Genomic DNA, 15,206 nt, shown 5'->3' with positions numbered 1-15,206 from the left:
TCTAAACCAGTATGAAAGTATTAAGGACCTCTCAAGTCCATGGCATCGTAAGTAGGACTAAGTAGTTGTTAACTTCGTAAGTAGGACTAAGTAGTTGTTAACTTGCAATTTCTTAACATCTGAAAGTGGTGCCAATGAATGCCATGCCAGTAAAACCATTCACCGCCATGATTTAATATTGGAGACTTGGGTAATAAAAAAGAGGAAGAAAGAGGAAGTCAAGCAATAATAAATATGTGATTAAACTGCATTCTTAATGGTACAATGTAATCACCTGTGCCTTAGCTAAATTAATTTTGTATTTTAATGTTAAGAAACTCTAAGTTTGAAGTTCATAGTCTATACTACCAAAAAAAAAATCAATATTACATTACCCAAAGGCACTAACGAATACATTACATCTGGTCGAGGTAGGTAAAAACTGATTTCGCAAGGCAACATCTGTGCTTATTAGATTACCTGCTTGAATTGCTGCGGCTGATAACATAACTATTCACAGGAGTCAAATACTGAAAAGTTTCCTATGGGATGAGGCATGGAATGGAACAGGAAGGTGAGCAAAAACACATTCTCTGAATTAAGGAAAGTCTCTCATGGATTAAAGGAACTCAGTAAAGGGATAGGATGTTTTTCTTATCCTTCCGACTGATGTGTTGCTAATTTGAGAAGCTGTAGCCAGGAAGAATCCAGTTTTGGAGCCGAATAAAAGGATATTTGAGGATCTCTCCCCCCTCCTAAGTTACAGCACAATATCTAAAGCCCCCTTAAAGCTGAACTTTAAGAAAGACATGTATAAGGAATGGGTGAAAGGTGACATCATGAAGTAGTCAACAGCTGCAGGGGGGAGGTCAAGTGGGCTCAGAATGATCTCAGGCTTGCAAGAGAGGTTAACAATAATATAAAAGGTTTCCTCGGTTATGCTCAAAGGAAGAGGAAGAACAAGCAAGTACCAAGTCCTCAGTGTGGGGAAGACAGAGAAATGCTCTTGGGTGACAGAGAGAAGGTGAAAATGCTCAACACCTGCTTTGCCTCTGTCTTCATTCAAAACAAAATAAGGTCCCAACCTGGTGATAATAGAATAAACAATGCAAGGAACGAAACGTAGCCTGAGACAGGAAAAGAGGTAAGGGAACACCTAGCTACATCACAGGGAGCATTAAGGGTAGCCTCACCCTGTAATGCCAAATGGAGAACATTCTCTCTCAATGAAACAAACACTAGATATGTAAACCCACTCTGAAAGGGCTTTGTGCCTGCAAATTTCATCTGCTTCTGCCCCCAAAGGGGAAATGTTACAAATAAGAGTGTGGCGAGGTTTACCGGCAAAGGGCCCCCGGACGTTTAATGGTCTATTGACCCAGTACCTCCCTCACCTATATTCTTCCCTTGCTGACACCAACCAGTAAGTCTGTGTACTGGCACACAAAAATTGGATTCCAGTCAGATGAAAAATAAACCAAACAATTAAGTAAACCAAACAATTAGGTGATGATCTTACAAGCTTATAAATTCTTATTGGTTTCTCAAGTACTTTTCCTTAAACTTAACCTTTAGTATTAGTTCCCCCCTTTTCCTCCCTGACTGAAGTTCCCTTCTTATTACTCTTTCAGATTCTGCACCACAGCTCACCTCACTAGCTTCTCTAACCCTCTCTCTATCTCAAAATCCTCTCCACCTCTCTCATCAACTCCCTTCAACTCTCCTCTTCCGACTGACTGCTTCTCCTTATATACCCCTGCTTCTGCCTGGAGAGCTCCTATTGGCTATTTACCTCCCTTGCAACTTAACTCTTGCTAGACCCCTAGAGGTGAAATGCCACAAAGAGTGATTGGGGAAGCCAGAACTTTGTTGTACACAGAATGCTTCAGTAGTCAAATCAGAGAAAAAGAACAAAGAGCAGAGAGTGACTCAGAAACCAATCTGACTTTTTTTTTTTAAAGAGGAGATGCAGGGCAAATCTCGGGCCCCATTTGCAGCCCTACTACATATGCACCAAGTTCCTTTGTAAACAAAATCTAAGAGTGCTTATGATAACAGTCACGCCCCAATATGAAATACACACATTTAGTCCCAAGTTGTATGCAGTTGACTTTCCTAAACACACGACTCCAAGGAAATGGAGTATTGAATCTGTAGCTGATTGTACTGGGAAAAGCAAAGCGAGTGGCTACTTACGAGAACTTACTGTATGCTCCATGTATGGTTGCTTGTATGTCCAGTACCCATAGCATTCTCAGAGCATGATGTAATTTAACATAAAGGATCCATAGGGTCACCATATTTCAAAAAGCAAAGTTCCTGACACCCACTTTTTTTTTTTAGAAACCCACCAAAATTTGTTGCTTTTGGGGGGGGGGGACAAACCCAAATTGTTGAGCTTTTGGAGGGAAACCTCCCACAAAAATAGTGAGTTTAAGTTTTTGGAGCTTTCCATTATGTTCATAGCTGCCAAGTTTTCCCTTTTCTCGCGAGGAAGCCTATTCAGCATAAGGGAATTTCCCTTTAAAAAAGGGATAACTTGGCAGCTATGATTACATTGCCCTACATCCGGGTTTTCCCTGACATTTTGCCGATTCGGCAAAATCCCCCTGACACCAATTTTTGCATCCGATTCCAACAGATTCCACATGAAAAATGCTGATCTCCCTGTGGAAAAGGCAGTACTGAATTTGGTAGTGCATGCCCTTCTGGCTTGCACTCTTTGTAAAGACTTGAAGAATGAGATTATCACCCCCTCTTTTATTGCCTATTCCGGGTCACCCAGCCCCTGCCACAGTGCCCTTTCTTTTGGCAGATCAAGATGAGCAGGTGATTGTTGGGGCAATCAGAATAAGATCCACTATTTTACTATTGATTCAAAACCCTAAAATGTATTTTATATAATTGACTTTTTATTTCTACTATTTGTATATCGTATTGTTTTTTTATTGCTATGGCCGATGGCTGACGCAAATAAAGATTCATTCATTCATTCATTCATTCATTTTTACACCTTAAAACCAGAACATATCAGGAATATTCCTGATGTATGGCAAGCCTAAGGGTCCACAAATATCCAGTTCATTTAAACAGGCTTTCGTGGGAGAGATAATATGGTGTGTTATATCACATACTGCATTGCCTTTCTGTTGGAGAATGACCCTGGATGGGAGAACTGGATTCTAGACATTATTTCAGAGCCTGTCCAGCTTACCATATGTTTATTATTAGCATAAATTTAATAGCTGTCAGACAAAAACAATGATCAGAAGGGCCATGCCCACTTTGGGCCATGTATTGAGAGATCTCTTCTCTCTGAGTCTAGGCTTCCATTTCTCTTGGAAAGAACAGTTGACCACCACCATCTTTTTGCATATGTTCATTTATTTAAGCACATGCAAATTTTCTATCACTGTCACTTGACAAATACATGATTTAACCATAGCTGACTGATCATAAAAATTATCTCAGTCTGTCTGGTTTTATAGCTGGTTAAGCTAGAGTTCTGCACAAGTTTTTGTAAGCCTTCAAAGTAAATCAATCTGATTATATTCTATTTTCCCAACCCCTTTGGTCACAGGGAAAGGTTACTGAAGGAATCTCTTAGACACATAGCAAATGCTACCAGATTAATTTGAAATGATAAGAATGTAATTAAGGATTGCTAGAAGCAAATCTAAGTTAAATAGTGGTGTTCCTCTTTTTTTAAAAAAAAAAGCAGTAAAGAAGATTTACTATCTATTTTATGGTAAAAGTATGGGAAATGAGTGCTTCATGGGTAAAAAAAAAATCCAAAAGTAGACTTTTCTTTGCAATCTGTTTAGCTGGGAGGTTAGAAATGTTGAGATAGAAGTCAACTAAATTTTACCAAAAGCAAACCTATTGAAATTAATGAACATGACTAAGTAAGGACCATTAGTTGAAGCAGGGGATAACACTATGGGCTACTTCAGGGGAAGAATCCCTAAACATGTGAATGGGCTGTTACAGACCGAATGCCAGTGGCAGAACATCACCTTGGACGTCCATTCACTGTCACACCCACCCCAGGGACTTAAAGCTGATCCCACTGCTGAGCTCACGAAAACCGTCTTTTTGCAGGAACAATCAGATGACCAGGAGATGCAGCAGAAGAGCTTCTCTGGCTCCCTGGCTATAAAAGAGGATTGGACGACTAAACAGAGGAGAGGGCGGTCAAAGGCTACTGGTCGTGATGGAGGAAACAATACTTCAGAAAAGCTGTTGCAGGAAGGCCCAGGTGGGCAGAGGGCTCTTAGGCTCGAATCCTACTTGTGGCTTTTCCACAGGCACCTGGATGGCCCCTGGGAGAAGAGGAGGCTGGACCAGATGGGCCCTTGGTTTGATCCTGAAGGCCCTTCTTGTGTATTTCCTATGTCCCCCTCCTTCCCCCTTTCCCATTACCTCTGAGGCAGGTGTCCTCCGTTTGGGCTCCAGTGCCTCCCGTGGCTGCCAGGCTGCATCTTTTCCTCTCTGCAAAGCAAACAGAGAAATCAGTCTGGTGCATTGGGGGGGGGGAGAGACGGGAAGGAAGCATTCCTATAATATAAGGCCCTCAGTTGGCATTTCCACCTACCTGAACTCTGAGCCCCTTCTCCACTTTGCTTGGCAGGGGGTTGGACTGGTTGACCCTTGTGGTCTCTTCCAACTCTATGATTCCATGATTCTACTGGACTACTGATCCCAAAGAGCTGCCCAGCCCAGCTTCAGGTCCCCCACCAAGTGCCCCCATTCTAGAATCCACCACTCTCAACCGACTCTCAACTGCCTCCCCCCCCCCAACATTCACGCTCCCTTTCCAAGCCTCCTTCAACGTTCTGTCTCTACCAGAATTCCACTCTCTCTCTTCCCCGCTCCCTCCCTGCTTGACATTCACTTGGGAATTCTAATAGAATCACCTTAATTACCGTATTGCAAAAACAGAGGAAGAGGTTACAGGTGGGAAATGTCCAGGAATCCCAAAATCTAAACTCACAGACACTGACCTATGCCTCACAGGACATAGGATCCACCTTGGACCTCAACCTTTCCCTGTTCCTTCCCTGTGTCAAACTAAAGATTGTAAGCCCCTCGGGGCAGGGACCTCTTTCTCAAGGGTCACACACAGCGATGGTGCAATCAAATAATACAAAATGAATCCTGCTATGCTCCTGCCCCATGCAAGATGAAGCCCGCTAGACGCCTTTCCCTTAAAACCAAAGGATGTGTACACAGGATCCATTGGGGGGACCCTGCAGCATGAAAAAGGGCTAACTCCTCAGAGCTGCATTGCTGGGAGGCAGGGACCTGGCAAGCTATCTACAGCTGTCAATAAGTCAAGCCAGGGACCCAAGCCACATGTGCCAGTGATGGGTGATGCTAATGATAATAATAATAATAATAATAATAATAATAATAATAATAATAATAATAATATTTCTATGCCACTCCTCTCCTATGGGCTCTTGTGCTCCTCCTACCTTCACAGTTCCTATTTATGTTCAGTGATGCACAAGGATCTTGGCAAGGATCTCACCATCATCTCACAGCATCCCTCTTGCAGGGTAATATAAGGCTTGGCTTGCAAAGTGGCACTTTGTGACATCAGATGAAAAACAGGAGCCAGGCTGCTGGGTTGTCAGGTAGCTGAATGAAGAAAAATAAAATCAAGGGGATCAAAGTGTGCTGGGATGAGGCCACCGTAGGTCAGGCCAAAGGGTGCTGTTGGGTTGTGTGTGCCTCCCCTTGTTCTGCACATTGCTCCCCTGCCCATCCCTTTAGCTGCTTCATAGAATTATAACATGACAGAGTTGGAAGGGACCCCAAGGGTCAACTAGTCCAGGGTTGGCCAACTCCTGAGAGATTTCAATCTACTTTCAGAATTTAAACCTGGCAATGATCTACCCCCCACTTTTTCCATTACAAATATCATTCTAGTTTAGTCAGTAGTGAATTATTTCTGTTATACATATTTAGATAATCTCTGAAAATAATCCACTCTTTTGATGTCTTCTAGTTCTCTCCTCCTCGAGTTTTAACATAGGCCAGTGATGCCGTTCTCCTCTTGTCAGGGACTGGCACATTCAGACAGCAACCGGGGCATCCCAGAATACATGCAAGGCACTGAGCAGGATGACTTGGAAGGACAATACAATCAAGAAAAGCAAGACTGGGATGCCACAGATGATGGAGTTTTGCTTTTGTTCTCTAGTGCACAGATTTCCCGCATGGATAAGGGGCAGTGCGGAAGAGGTGTAAGGGATGGTAGCTGGAAACCTCTATTCTTCATCCTGGGAGCTGGAGCCTGATCCCTGGAGTCGTGGCCCTGTGGCTGAAGCAGGATATTGTATAGGAATGGACTGTGACTGGCCCAAAACTATGGACAGAATGTCAACTCAGACACACATTCGGCTGTCTCAGCCACACTAAGCATCTAGAGGTCTATTCCATAGGTGCCAACTCCCAGATTGAAAAATCCGGGATCGGCACCGGAAGTCGCGCTGTGGCCATTTTGGAACTGGGCAGAGAAGCACCGGAAGTCGCTTCTACGCATGCTCTGCCCTCTGCCCATTTCCAAAATGGCCACAGCGCCAGAAATCGCTTCTGCGCATGTCTAGAGACTCCAGACATGCGCAGAAGGAGCCTCCCCGGGCCGGTAAGAATCCGGGAGGTTTACGGGTTTTTAAAAAAATCCTGGCTGCCAGCAGGAAACGGCTGGAAAAGCGGGGGTTTCCCGGGGAATACGGGAGACTTGGCAGCTATGGCCTATCCAAGGCAACTAGCCGTGATGGCTATGCTCAGCCTCCGTGGTTAGAGGGAGCCATGTTTCTGAAAGAAGTTGTAAGAAGCCACAGGTGGGGAGAGTGTTCCTACGACTCCCAAAAGGTATTTCACAAGGACCTCTTCATTCCTTGTGCCCCAGTGCCTGAGGTTCGTCACGTCTCTCCAGGGATTTGGCCAGAATAAGGTAGTGTCAAGAAAACGGAGACATCAGCAGGTGCCTGGCTCCCTTCCAGGGGCAGAGGAAGGGGGCACGGTGGGGGCGGGCCTCCCCAGGTGTCATCACAGAGGGTGGGTGTGACAAACTTACCATACTGGGGTTGGACTGGATGGCCCTTGCGGTCTCTTCCAACTCTATGATTCTCTATGATTCTCTATGATTCTATGATTCTACTTTTCTGTCAATAAGACGTCCCCATGTATAAGACAACCCCTATTTTGGGGGGCTATAATTTAAGAAAATTGGGGGGGGGTGGAGATGGCTACAGATATTACCTACCTATAGTTATGGAGCTTTTTCCGTTCCAGTACTTCCGGGTTCGGCGCAGTGCACAACCCGAAAATGTGCAACCTGAAGTGGCTGTAACCCGAGGTATGACTGTAGTTCGTTTGAGGCTGATATTTATCCTTAAGTAGCTGAGCTATGTCTATACGAAGTCCCCGTCCCTATCTTCAGAATAATAATTTTAAAAGTGAGTTGGCAGGCACAGCGTTCATGTGGTCATTGAAATATCTGGGTACAAGGCAGGGAAGGGAGAGAGGGGAAACTGGCACAATAGTAATTCAACAGAATTTGTGGCACATCAAGAACTTTTAGAAGCAAATATATGCTTTTGTATTGTTTATTGCAGCTTCGATTAGCAGCAGCAATTCAGAGAGCTGGACAAATTGTTGCGCTGTTTCTGTGGCGTTCCCAAGTGTGCCTTTAGTAAATGAAATTGCTTATTATGACTGTTTTTTTAAAAAAAAAATCATTTGCTCTGCGTGATTCTTAATGATGCTTTCTCTGTATAATTCTTATTTGAACCAGACTGAAAAGGCAACTATCTAAAGGTTAAAAGGAGTACAAGCTGTGTTTCTAGCTCCCCATCTGCCCCCGTGCCTGTGATTTTGTTGTATTTGTGAAATTTTGTTTTTGTGGTCTGTGGTGCTTATCTGACCAGGGTCATGACTCATGAATTGTTTGTCACAGTCTAATATGATCAATTTTGAGATCCTCCTATGCTTGCAAAGCGCAGTACCAGCGTCAAATCCTGTATTGTTTCATGGAATGCACAATGGCAGAGGAAATGAGCAGACGTTTGGGAGGAAATTACATTTTTGCCCTTGGAATGCTATCATTCGGGCTTTCCTGAAACCTTAAATCCATTTCATATGCACTAATGACTTTGCAGCTACAGTTAAGCAAGTGCCACTGTCCTGAAAGCTGATCAAGACTAATGTGATCATAAACCACAGCAGAGATAACAAAATGAACTGCACTCAACGTCCCCGCATGATGTGCCTTTTGTGCTAGTCTTAAGAGCTTAGTGCTTCAGTTCTGTTTAACATTTGCAAAGGTGGCAGAAAGCTGGGCCGTGATAGCTTTTCGCCGGGAAAGTTTGCAGGGCCTCTTATTGCCTGCTCCTAGGTCTTGCTGACAGAATAAAATTGGATCTGAGCGCTACCATTTCGACTTAAGACCAGTGCCTGCAAATTAGAGGCTTTGCTCTCAGTACCCTCTTTGGAGATTTGACACATGGGTATGATAGAGCGCATTATCTAATCAAAGATAATGCGGGTTGCGGAAGGGCTGTAGAAATCCTCCTGGTTTGGGTGGGTGCTGGGGATCTGCAAGACAGTGTGCTTAGGGGGCGTGCATGAATGAATGCGTAATTCTGATTGGCTAATGGGCCCCCTATTTATTCCTGGCATCTTTTGAATTTGGTCACTCGTGCTGGTTTTGAATCTCCCTCCCACCCGCCGCTTGCTTTAAGGTGTTAGCCTGACATTGCTTTGCCTTTCTAGGGGTTGCCTGTATTCAGGGGCCCAGTAGGAATTTTGCCATCTGGTTTATTGGCCTTGCCATTTGGTTTTTGCCTACTGCTAAGCAAATCGCCACAACTTGTTAGGCTTTTGGTTAATTAATTTGTTGGAGGAGGGGTGTGGCATCTACATGCCGACCCTATTCTTAACATTGCTCCATTATAGAAGTATTCCGTTAAAGGAATCCTGGGGCTTTGTCTCTCGTCCTTACATCCCCGCCAAATGGCGGGGCTGGGGGCCTCTTTACAGAGACTGAGCCTTGGGGAACACTCATGGACAAGAGGGGGGAATGTCTGGGCACAGCTACCTCCTCTCCCATTGGGTGTTTACTTGACTTCCCTTTACGCGTGGGGAAGTCGGAGCTGGTCCTCTCCAAATTGGACAGATGGTGATGGTCCTGACCCAAGTGGTCAGATGGAAATGGTCCTGCCCCTACGGGCAGATGGAAATTGGTCCTGTCCCAAAGTGGGGGACAGATGGTTTAACCAAAAGCCTAAGCCAACACTCAACTAAATAATTGTAATTAAATAAAGTTGTGGCCAAAATAATGCCAAAAACCCAAACCAAAATTAAGTGTCCTGGTGTCAGTTATTTGGGGGGATTTCGGGCATCCTCGTCACGCAAACCAGGGGCATAGCAAGGGAGGGGCGGGGGGCGGTGTGCCCCTGGCTCCAGTCTGGTGGGGGCAGCGCACGGGGCAGGGCGGTCTGCGTATGTACCTCCCCGAGCAGCCAAGCAGCACCGTTCGCCACTGTGTGAGACGGAGCCTTCTTTGTGTCAGTTCCACAGTGCTGGGAGGCTCTGCCTAGTTAAAAATCATTGGGCTGCTTCTTTGCATGACTTTGGCCAAAGTTATTTGAGTGGAGGGAGGGGGGGAGAAACTTTTATTTGGATGGGATTTTAAAGTATGGCTGCCAGAAAACCCTGCTCAAAATCATGGAGAACCGCTGCCAGTTAATATATAGACCATGGGTCAGCAAACTAAGGCCCACGGGCCGGATCAGGCTCAATTGCCTTCTAGATCCAGCCTGTGGACGGTCCAAGAATCGCCGCGTGGATTGCCAGTGCACGCGTTCTTTCCCTCCCTCTCCCTCACATGGCAGCACTTTTCTCCTCAGGGACAGAGCAATCTTGTCCCACGCCAGGCATCGTCGATGGCGGGAAGTGGATCGCTTGCCTGGCAAGCCTCAGCAGGGCAGCTCTGTGAATGGGGCGTGTGATGCCAGCTGCCAGCTGCTGCGGCGTTTTCCTTCTGCTCCTCCTACCTATCCCTCAGTCCGCCCTTCCTTCCTTCTCCGTGCCCCTTTTCCACGCCGCTTCCACGTGCGCTTTCTTCCTTGCCACTTCCCTCCCTTTTTCATTCCTCCCATGGCATTCAGGTGGGTTGTTGCGGAGGCTGCCACTTAAGGGTTGGCTGGTGGCTCTGTCGTCTTCTCTGTGGTGCCTCTCAGGAAGCAGCAGCGGCAGCGGCAGGTGGTGGGTAAAAGCTCTGGCGACTCCCCGGTTCCCCTACCTCCGTCCGCGTCTCCTCCACCGGGGCTGCAGCTTCTGTCTTTGCCGGCCACCGCAGCCTCCTACCCCGCCATGGTGCCTGGCTGGCTGGAGAAGCCCAACTGCAGCTATTGTGACAACAACTGGGACAGGTAAATCGAAGCATCTTCAGGCCTCTTTGCGGGTGGGCGAAAACCGGTCATTTTCCCCCCTTCAAAATATAGTCCGGCCCCCCACAAGGTCTGAGGGACAGTGGAATGGCCCCCCTGACGAAAATGTTTGCTGACCCCTGATTTGGCAATGCCAAGCTAAAAGCAGACCCTCCAACTTTCCCTATTGTCTAGGGACAGTTCTGGATTTACAGAAGCCATCCTAGTTTCTGATTTGATCCTGGAATATGCCACTTTTCATTAGGACAATGCTGGAGGTTATGGAGTTATGTGAGCCAGGCAAATAAGTAACTATACAACCTTTAGGGGATACCTGAAGGCAGCTCTGTATCGGGAAGTTTTTTAATGTTTAATGTTTTATTATGTTTTAGTAAATGTTGGAAGTCGCCCAGAGTGACTGGGGGCAACCCAGTCCAATGGGTGAGGTATAAATATAAATGTTGTTGTTGTTGTTCCTGTGGTCCTACGATCTTTTCCCACCTGGGACATAAAGTAGCTGGGGGGGGGAGCGATATTTTTATATGGAACAAAATAAATGATTAACCCTACCTTCCTCTCATAGTGCAGTCTTGTTCCCTATTGAGATTCCCTGTGGCTGCATGAGAGAGAGAGAGAGAGAGAGAGAGAGAGAGAGAGAGAGAGAGAGAGAGAGAGAGAGAGAGAGAGAGAGAGAGAGAGAGAGAGACACGCAGTCAGGCATTTTGTTCCTTAATTTTTATTCTGGATTTTCTATATGAGGATTTGCCATACTTGGGTAACAAAGACAGATCTTTCAGTACTCAGAGTCCTTTCTTAAAGCTTCTTCTCTAGTGAATCAGTACTGTTCTTCTGAAGGAACATATTTTGTCATCAGCTGGATGTTTGAAAAAAATCTATCACTGAATTAAAAAAAACAGCACAATTTTTAATAATAACACCATTTAATTGGAATTGCTTCAGCTGAAAAATTGATGTTTCTGTGACATCACTGCCAAAGTTTTTTTAATTGAAAAAACCCCTTCAGTTATTGAGTAATAAAGTGATTGTGGCTTTAAGTAAGGTTGGGGGAATGATATACACATAATCCTCGACCTCAGCTACCTAAATACCTTGATACACTACAGGGGGGAATGCTTGCAAAGATAATCATTTAGGTGTTCCTCTCATCATTTCAAAGAGAGCTGAACTCTCTTTTCACTCTGTGCAGACCAGACTTCAAAATAAGATCTGTTTCTTTCTATTACTTGAATAAATCAGTGTTGTGGGTAATACTCCTGTCTGCTTGCCCTGACTCTTTGCCATTTCATTTTGCAGGATTACAAAAACCACAGCACTATTAAAAGAAGTGTCGTCATGCCAATTTGTTACTGATCAGTAGACCACTTCATTGTAATGCAACAGATTAATATAGAATGTGCAGACGGTCACAATGGAGAACATCAGGTGCATCTCTTCTTCCAGAAGTGAGTTTGCATTAATCATTGAGATCAGGAAGCCTGTCACATTGTGAGGAGTTTTATTTTCTACCCCACATTTCAATAATTAGTACGGCAAAAACCATCATCTTAACAGAATGAAATAAATAAAAGTGCTAGTTCCGTTTCCTGTGTGCTTCTATCTACCTGCTGCTTCCAGGATAACTGGAACAGAAATAGCCATAGATCAATCTATCAATCTATCTATCATCTATCTATCTCGTTTCAAATTTACCTCTGGGGATTACTGGACATGACACAAGAAGCTTCGTTACATTCATAGGAAGGGTAGGATTCTAAGGCAGATGAAGGACCTGTCTCCTCTCCATCCAAGAGATGAGCACGTTGAATCCTTTCTGACAAAGGATCCTCACATATCTTAGAATCATAGGATTGTAGAGTTGGAAGGGACCCTGGGGGTCATCTAGACTACCCCCCTGCAGGGCTGATTTGTCAATCAGTGTGACACTGCCGACAACAGCTCCTGAGCCAGAAATCTTTTTTCAGATTAGACACTCTCAAATGTGGGCTTAGTCCATAGCTGCCAAGTCTCCCACTGAAAAATGTGGGATCAGCAGCAGCGCAGCACCGGAAGTTGCTTCTACGCATGTCTGGACATGCGTAGAAGCAACTTCCGGTGCCGGCACCACCCGATTTCCGGTGCCATAGAAGCGAGTTCCGGTGCCGCACTATCCATGTATGGGCACCGGAAATCGGGCGGCGCCAGGACCCAAAATGGAGCCTCCCTGGCAGGTAGGAAATTAGGGGGATTTACGGGATTTTTTTCCAATCCGGGCTGCCAGCGGGAAACAGTTTAAAATACGGGGGTTTCCCGCGAAAAATGGGAGACTTGGCAGCTATGGTTCAGTAGTGACTGGGCGTGGTGTGCTCTCTGCCAAAACTGAAGTTATTCGAATATGCATTAAGATGCATCCTATATTTTGCACCTTGAGATCTACTATTTTAGAATTATTTTATTTATAAAAAATATTGATGTGCTGCCACATCATAAAAATTTATCGCAGTGATTTGTAACCACATAAAAAACATATTGGAGGGGCACAGCTGGGGAGGGAAGCAGCAATCACCCCCCCCTCCAGCTAGCAGTGGTGGCCAAACTTGGCCCTCCAGCTGTTTTGGGACTACAATTCCCATCATCCCTGACCACTGGACTGGTCCTGTTAGCTAGGGATGGTGGGAGTTGTAATCCCAAAACAGCTGGAGGGTCAAGTTTGAGCTACAGCAACATTTTCAAGGCAGCCAGCATTACAAGCCTAGCAAATATTTAACTTATGATACCAATGTACCTTATTTACACGGCAACAGTTTTCATCTTCTTCTGGATCAGAACTCTGATACTCATCTCACGGAGAACTGAAATGATCCTACATACCTGGACATTTGTTTTGTTTTGTTTGTATGTCCTCTGCGACGCTATCACAGAATCTCCTGCATAAGAGTAAAAGTTAGAAAAGGAGCCATCACCTTCTTGGAATCTGTACATGTGCAGCGCAATATAAGGTGGCAGAATGAATTGTACCAATTCATACTGCAGATAGGAGATAATCTCCTCAATCTCTCTGTAGAATATACCGTCCTATAATGCTATGCACCCCTCACCTGCAAGGGGCTTCCTTATTCTGCATTTTCTGTAGTGATGCACAAACACTTTCATTGTGAGCCATTCTGAAAGTCCATTAGGACTAGTTTAGCAAGCTCTGGATGTCCAGAAATACCTGCGTGTGATCACATCCCACGCCCATTTTGGTTTAGGTCAATTCTGGGGCTCATGCCAGTAGGCCAAGAGACAAATTCACGGAGAAACATCTTGCTTTTCACCAGAGTGCTGCTGAAATTTCCAGTCCTTAGAGTCACCCAAGATTTATCTGCACATAAAAAACTTGACTCTTCAAGAATCATAATTAAAATATAAATGTTTCAGAGAGAGTTGGTTACATTTCATGGTTAATGCTTTTCTTGACCTTGATTCATTTACATCTATTTCTACAAAGATCTGGGGTTTTCCTCCTCCTCCCATCAGGGCTGTTCTGAAATCTGTACATGGTTTTTATGACCACGTGCTAAAAGCCAATCAATATCACGAAAGGCAGAGAGTGACACTGAAAATGCCCATCATTTCATCAGTCGATTGCAATGATGAAAATTAGGTATATGCAACACAAAAAATAGTGATATATATCATTAAAAGCAGAGCAAGCACATACTCTTGATTATGATATAGGTGGATACTACCCCAGGTGGCGCTGTGGGTTAAATCACAGAGTCTAGGGCTTGCTGATCAGAAGGTTGGCGGTTCGAATCCCTGCAACGGGGTGAGCTCCCGTTGCTCGGTCCCAGCTCCTGCCCAACTAGCAGTTCGAAAGCACATCAAAGTGCAAGTAGATAAATAGGGACCGCTCTGGCGGGAAGGTAAACGGCGTTTCTGTGCGCTGCTCTGGTTTGCCAGAAGCAGCTTTGTCATGCTGGCCACATGACCCGGAAGCTGTCTGCGGACAAACACCGGCTCCCTCGGGCTTTAGAGCGAGATGAGCGCCGCAACCCCAGAGTCGGACACGACTGGACCCGATGGTCAGGGGCCCCTTTACCTTTACCTTTTACCCTAGGGTAGGGGTGGACAACCTGTGGCCCTCCATAGCTGTTAGACTACAGTTCCCATCATCCTTGAACACTGACTATTGAAAGCCTCAACACATGCCCTCCAACACTACTCCAATGAAAATAGAGACATCCGAAGGAAAAGCAAGACGTTCCTGGATCAAATCAGAAACCGGGATGGCTTCTGTAGATCCGGGACTGTCCCTGGAAAATTGGGATAATTGGAGGGTCTGTCAATGTCTTCCACATGTGCTGTGTCAGGAAGATTTTGGGCATCACATGGCAGGACAGAGTCTCAAACCAAGGTGTGCTCTCCCAAGCCCACATTCCCAGAATGTTCTCACACCGGTCTCAGTGACGTCTACACTGGCTTGGTCGGGTCCACAGAATGGAAGATATCAGGATCCTCAAGGATGTGCTGTACGGGAAGCTGGCTTCAGGCACCAGGCCTGTTGGCTGACCAACTCTCCATTACAAAGATGTCTGCAAACATGGCATGGAGGCTGGCAATATCAATCTTGCTATGTGGGAATTCCTTGCAGATCACTGTAGTGCTGGAGACAGACAGTCGGGTGGTGTATCCACAGCAATGGCCAGAGGAGGAATGACTGCTGGGAGGAGCACACAGAGAAGAAACACCTGCAGTAGCCTTTGTGTGGCCCAACTGCAACAAAACACATCTCTCCCATATTGT

Source organism: Zootoca vivipara, chromosome 9, assembly GCF_965207765.1.
Source record: "Zootoca vivipara chromosome 9, rZooViv2.hap1.1, whole genome shotgun sequence".
Taxonomy (NCBI): Eukaryota; Metazoa; Chordata; class Lepidosauria; order Squamata; family Lacertidae; genus Zootoca; species Zootoca vivipara.
This window is presented reverse-complemented; position numbering follows the sequence as displayed.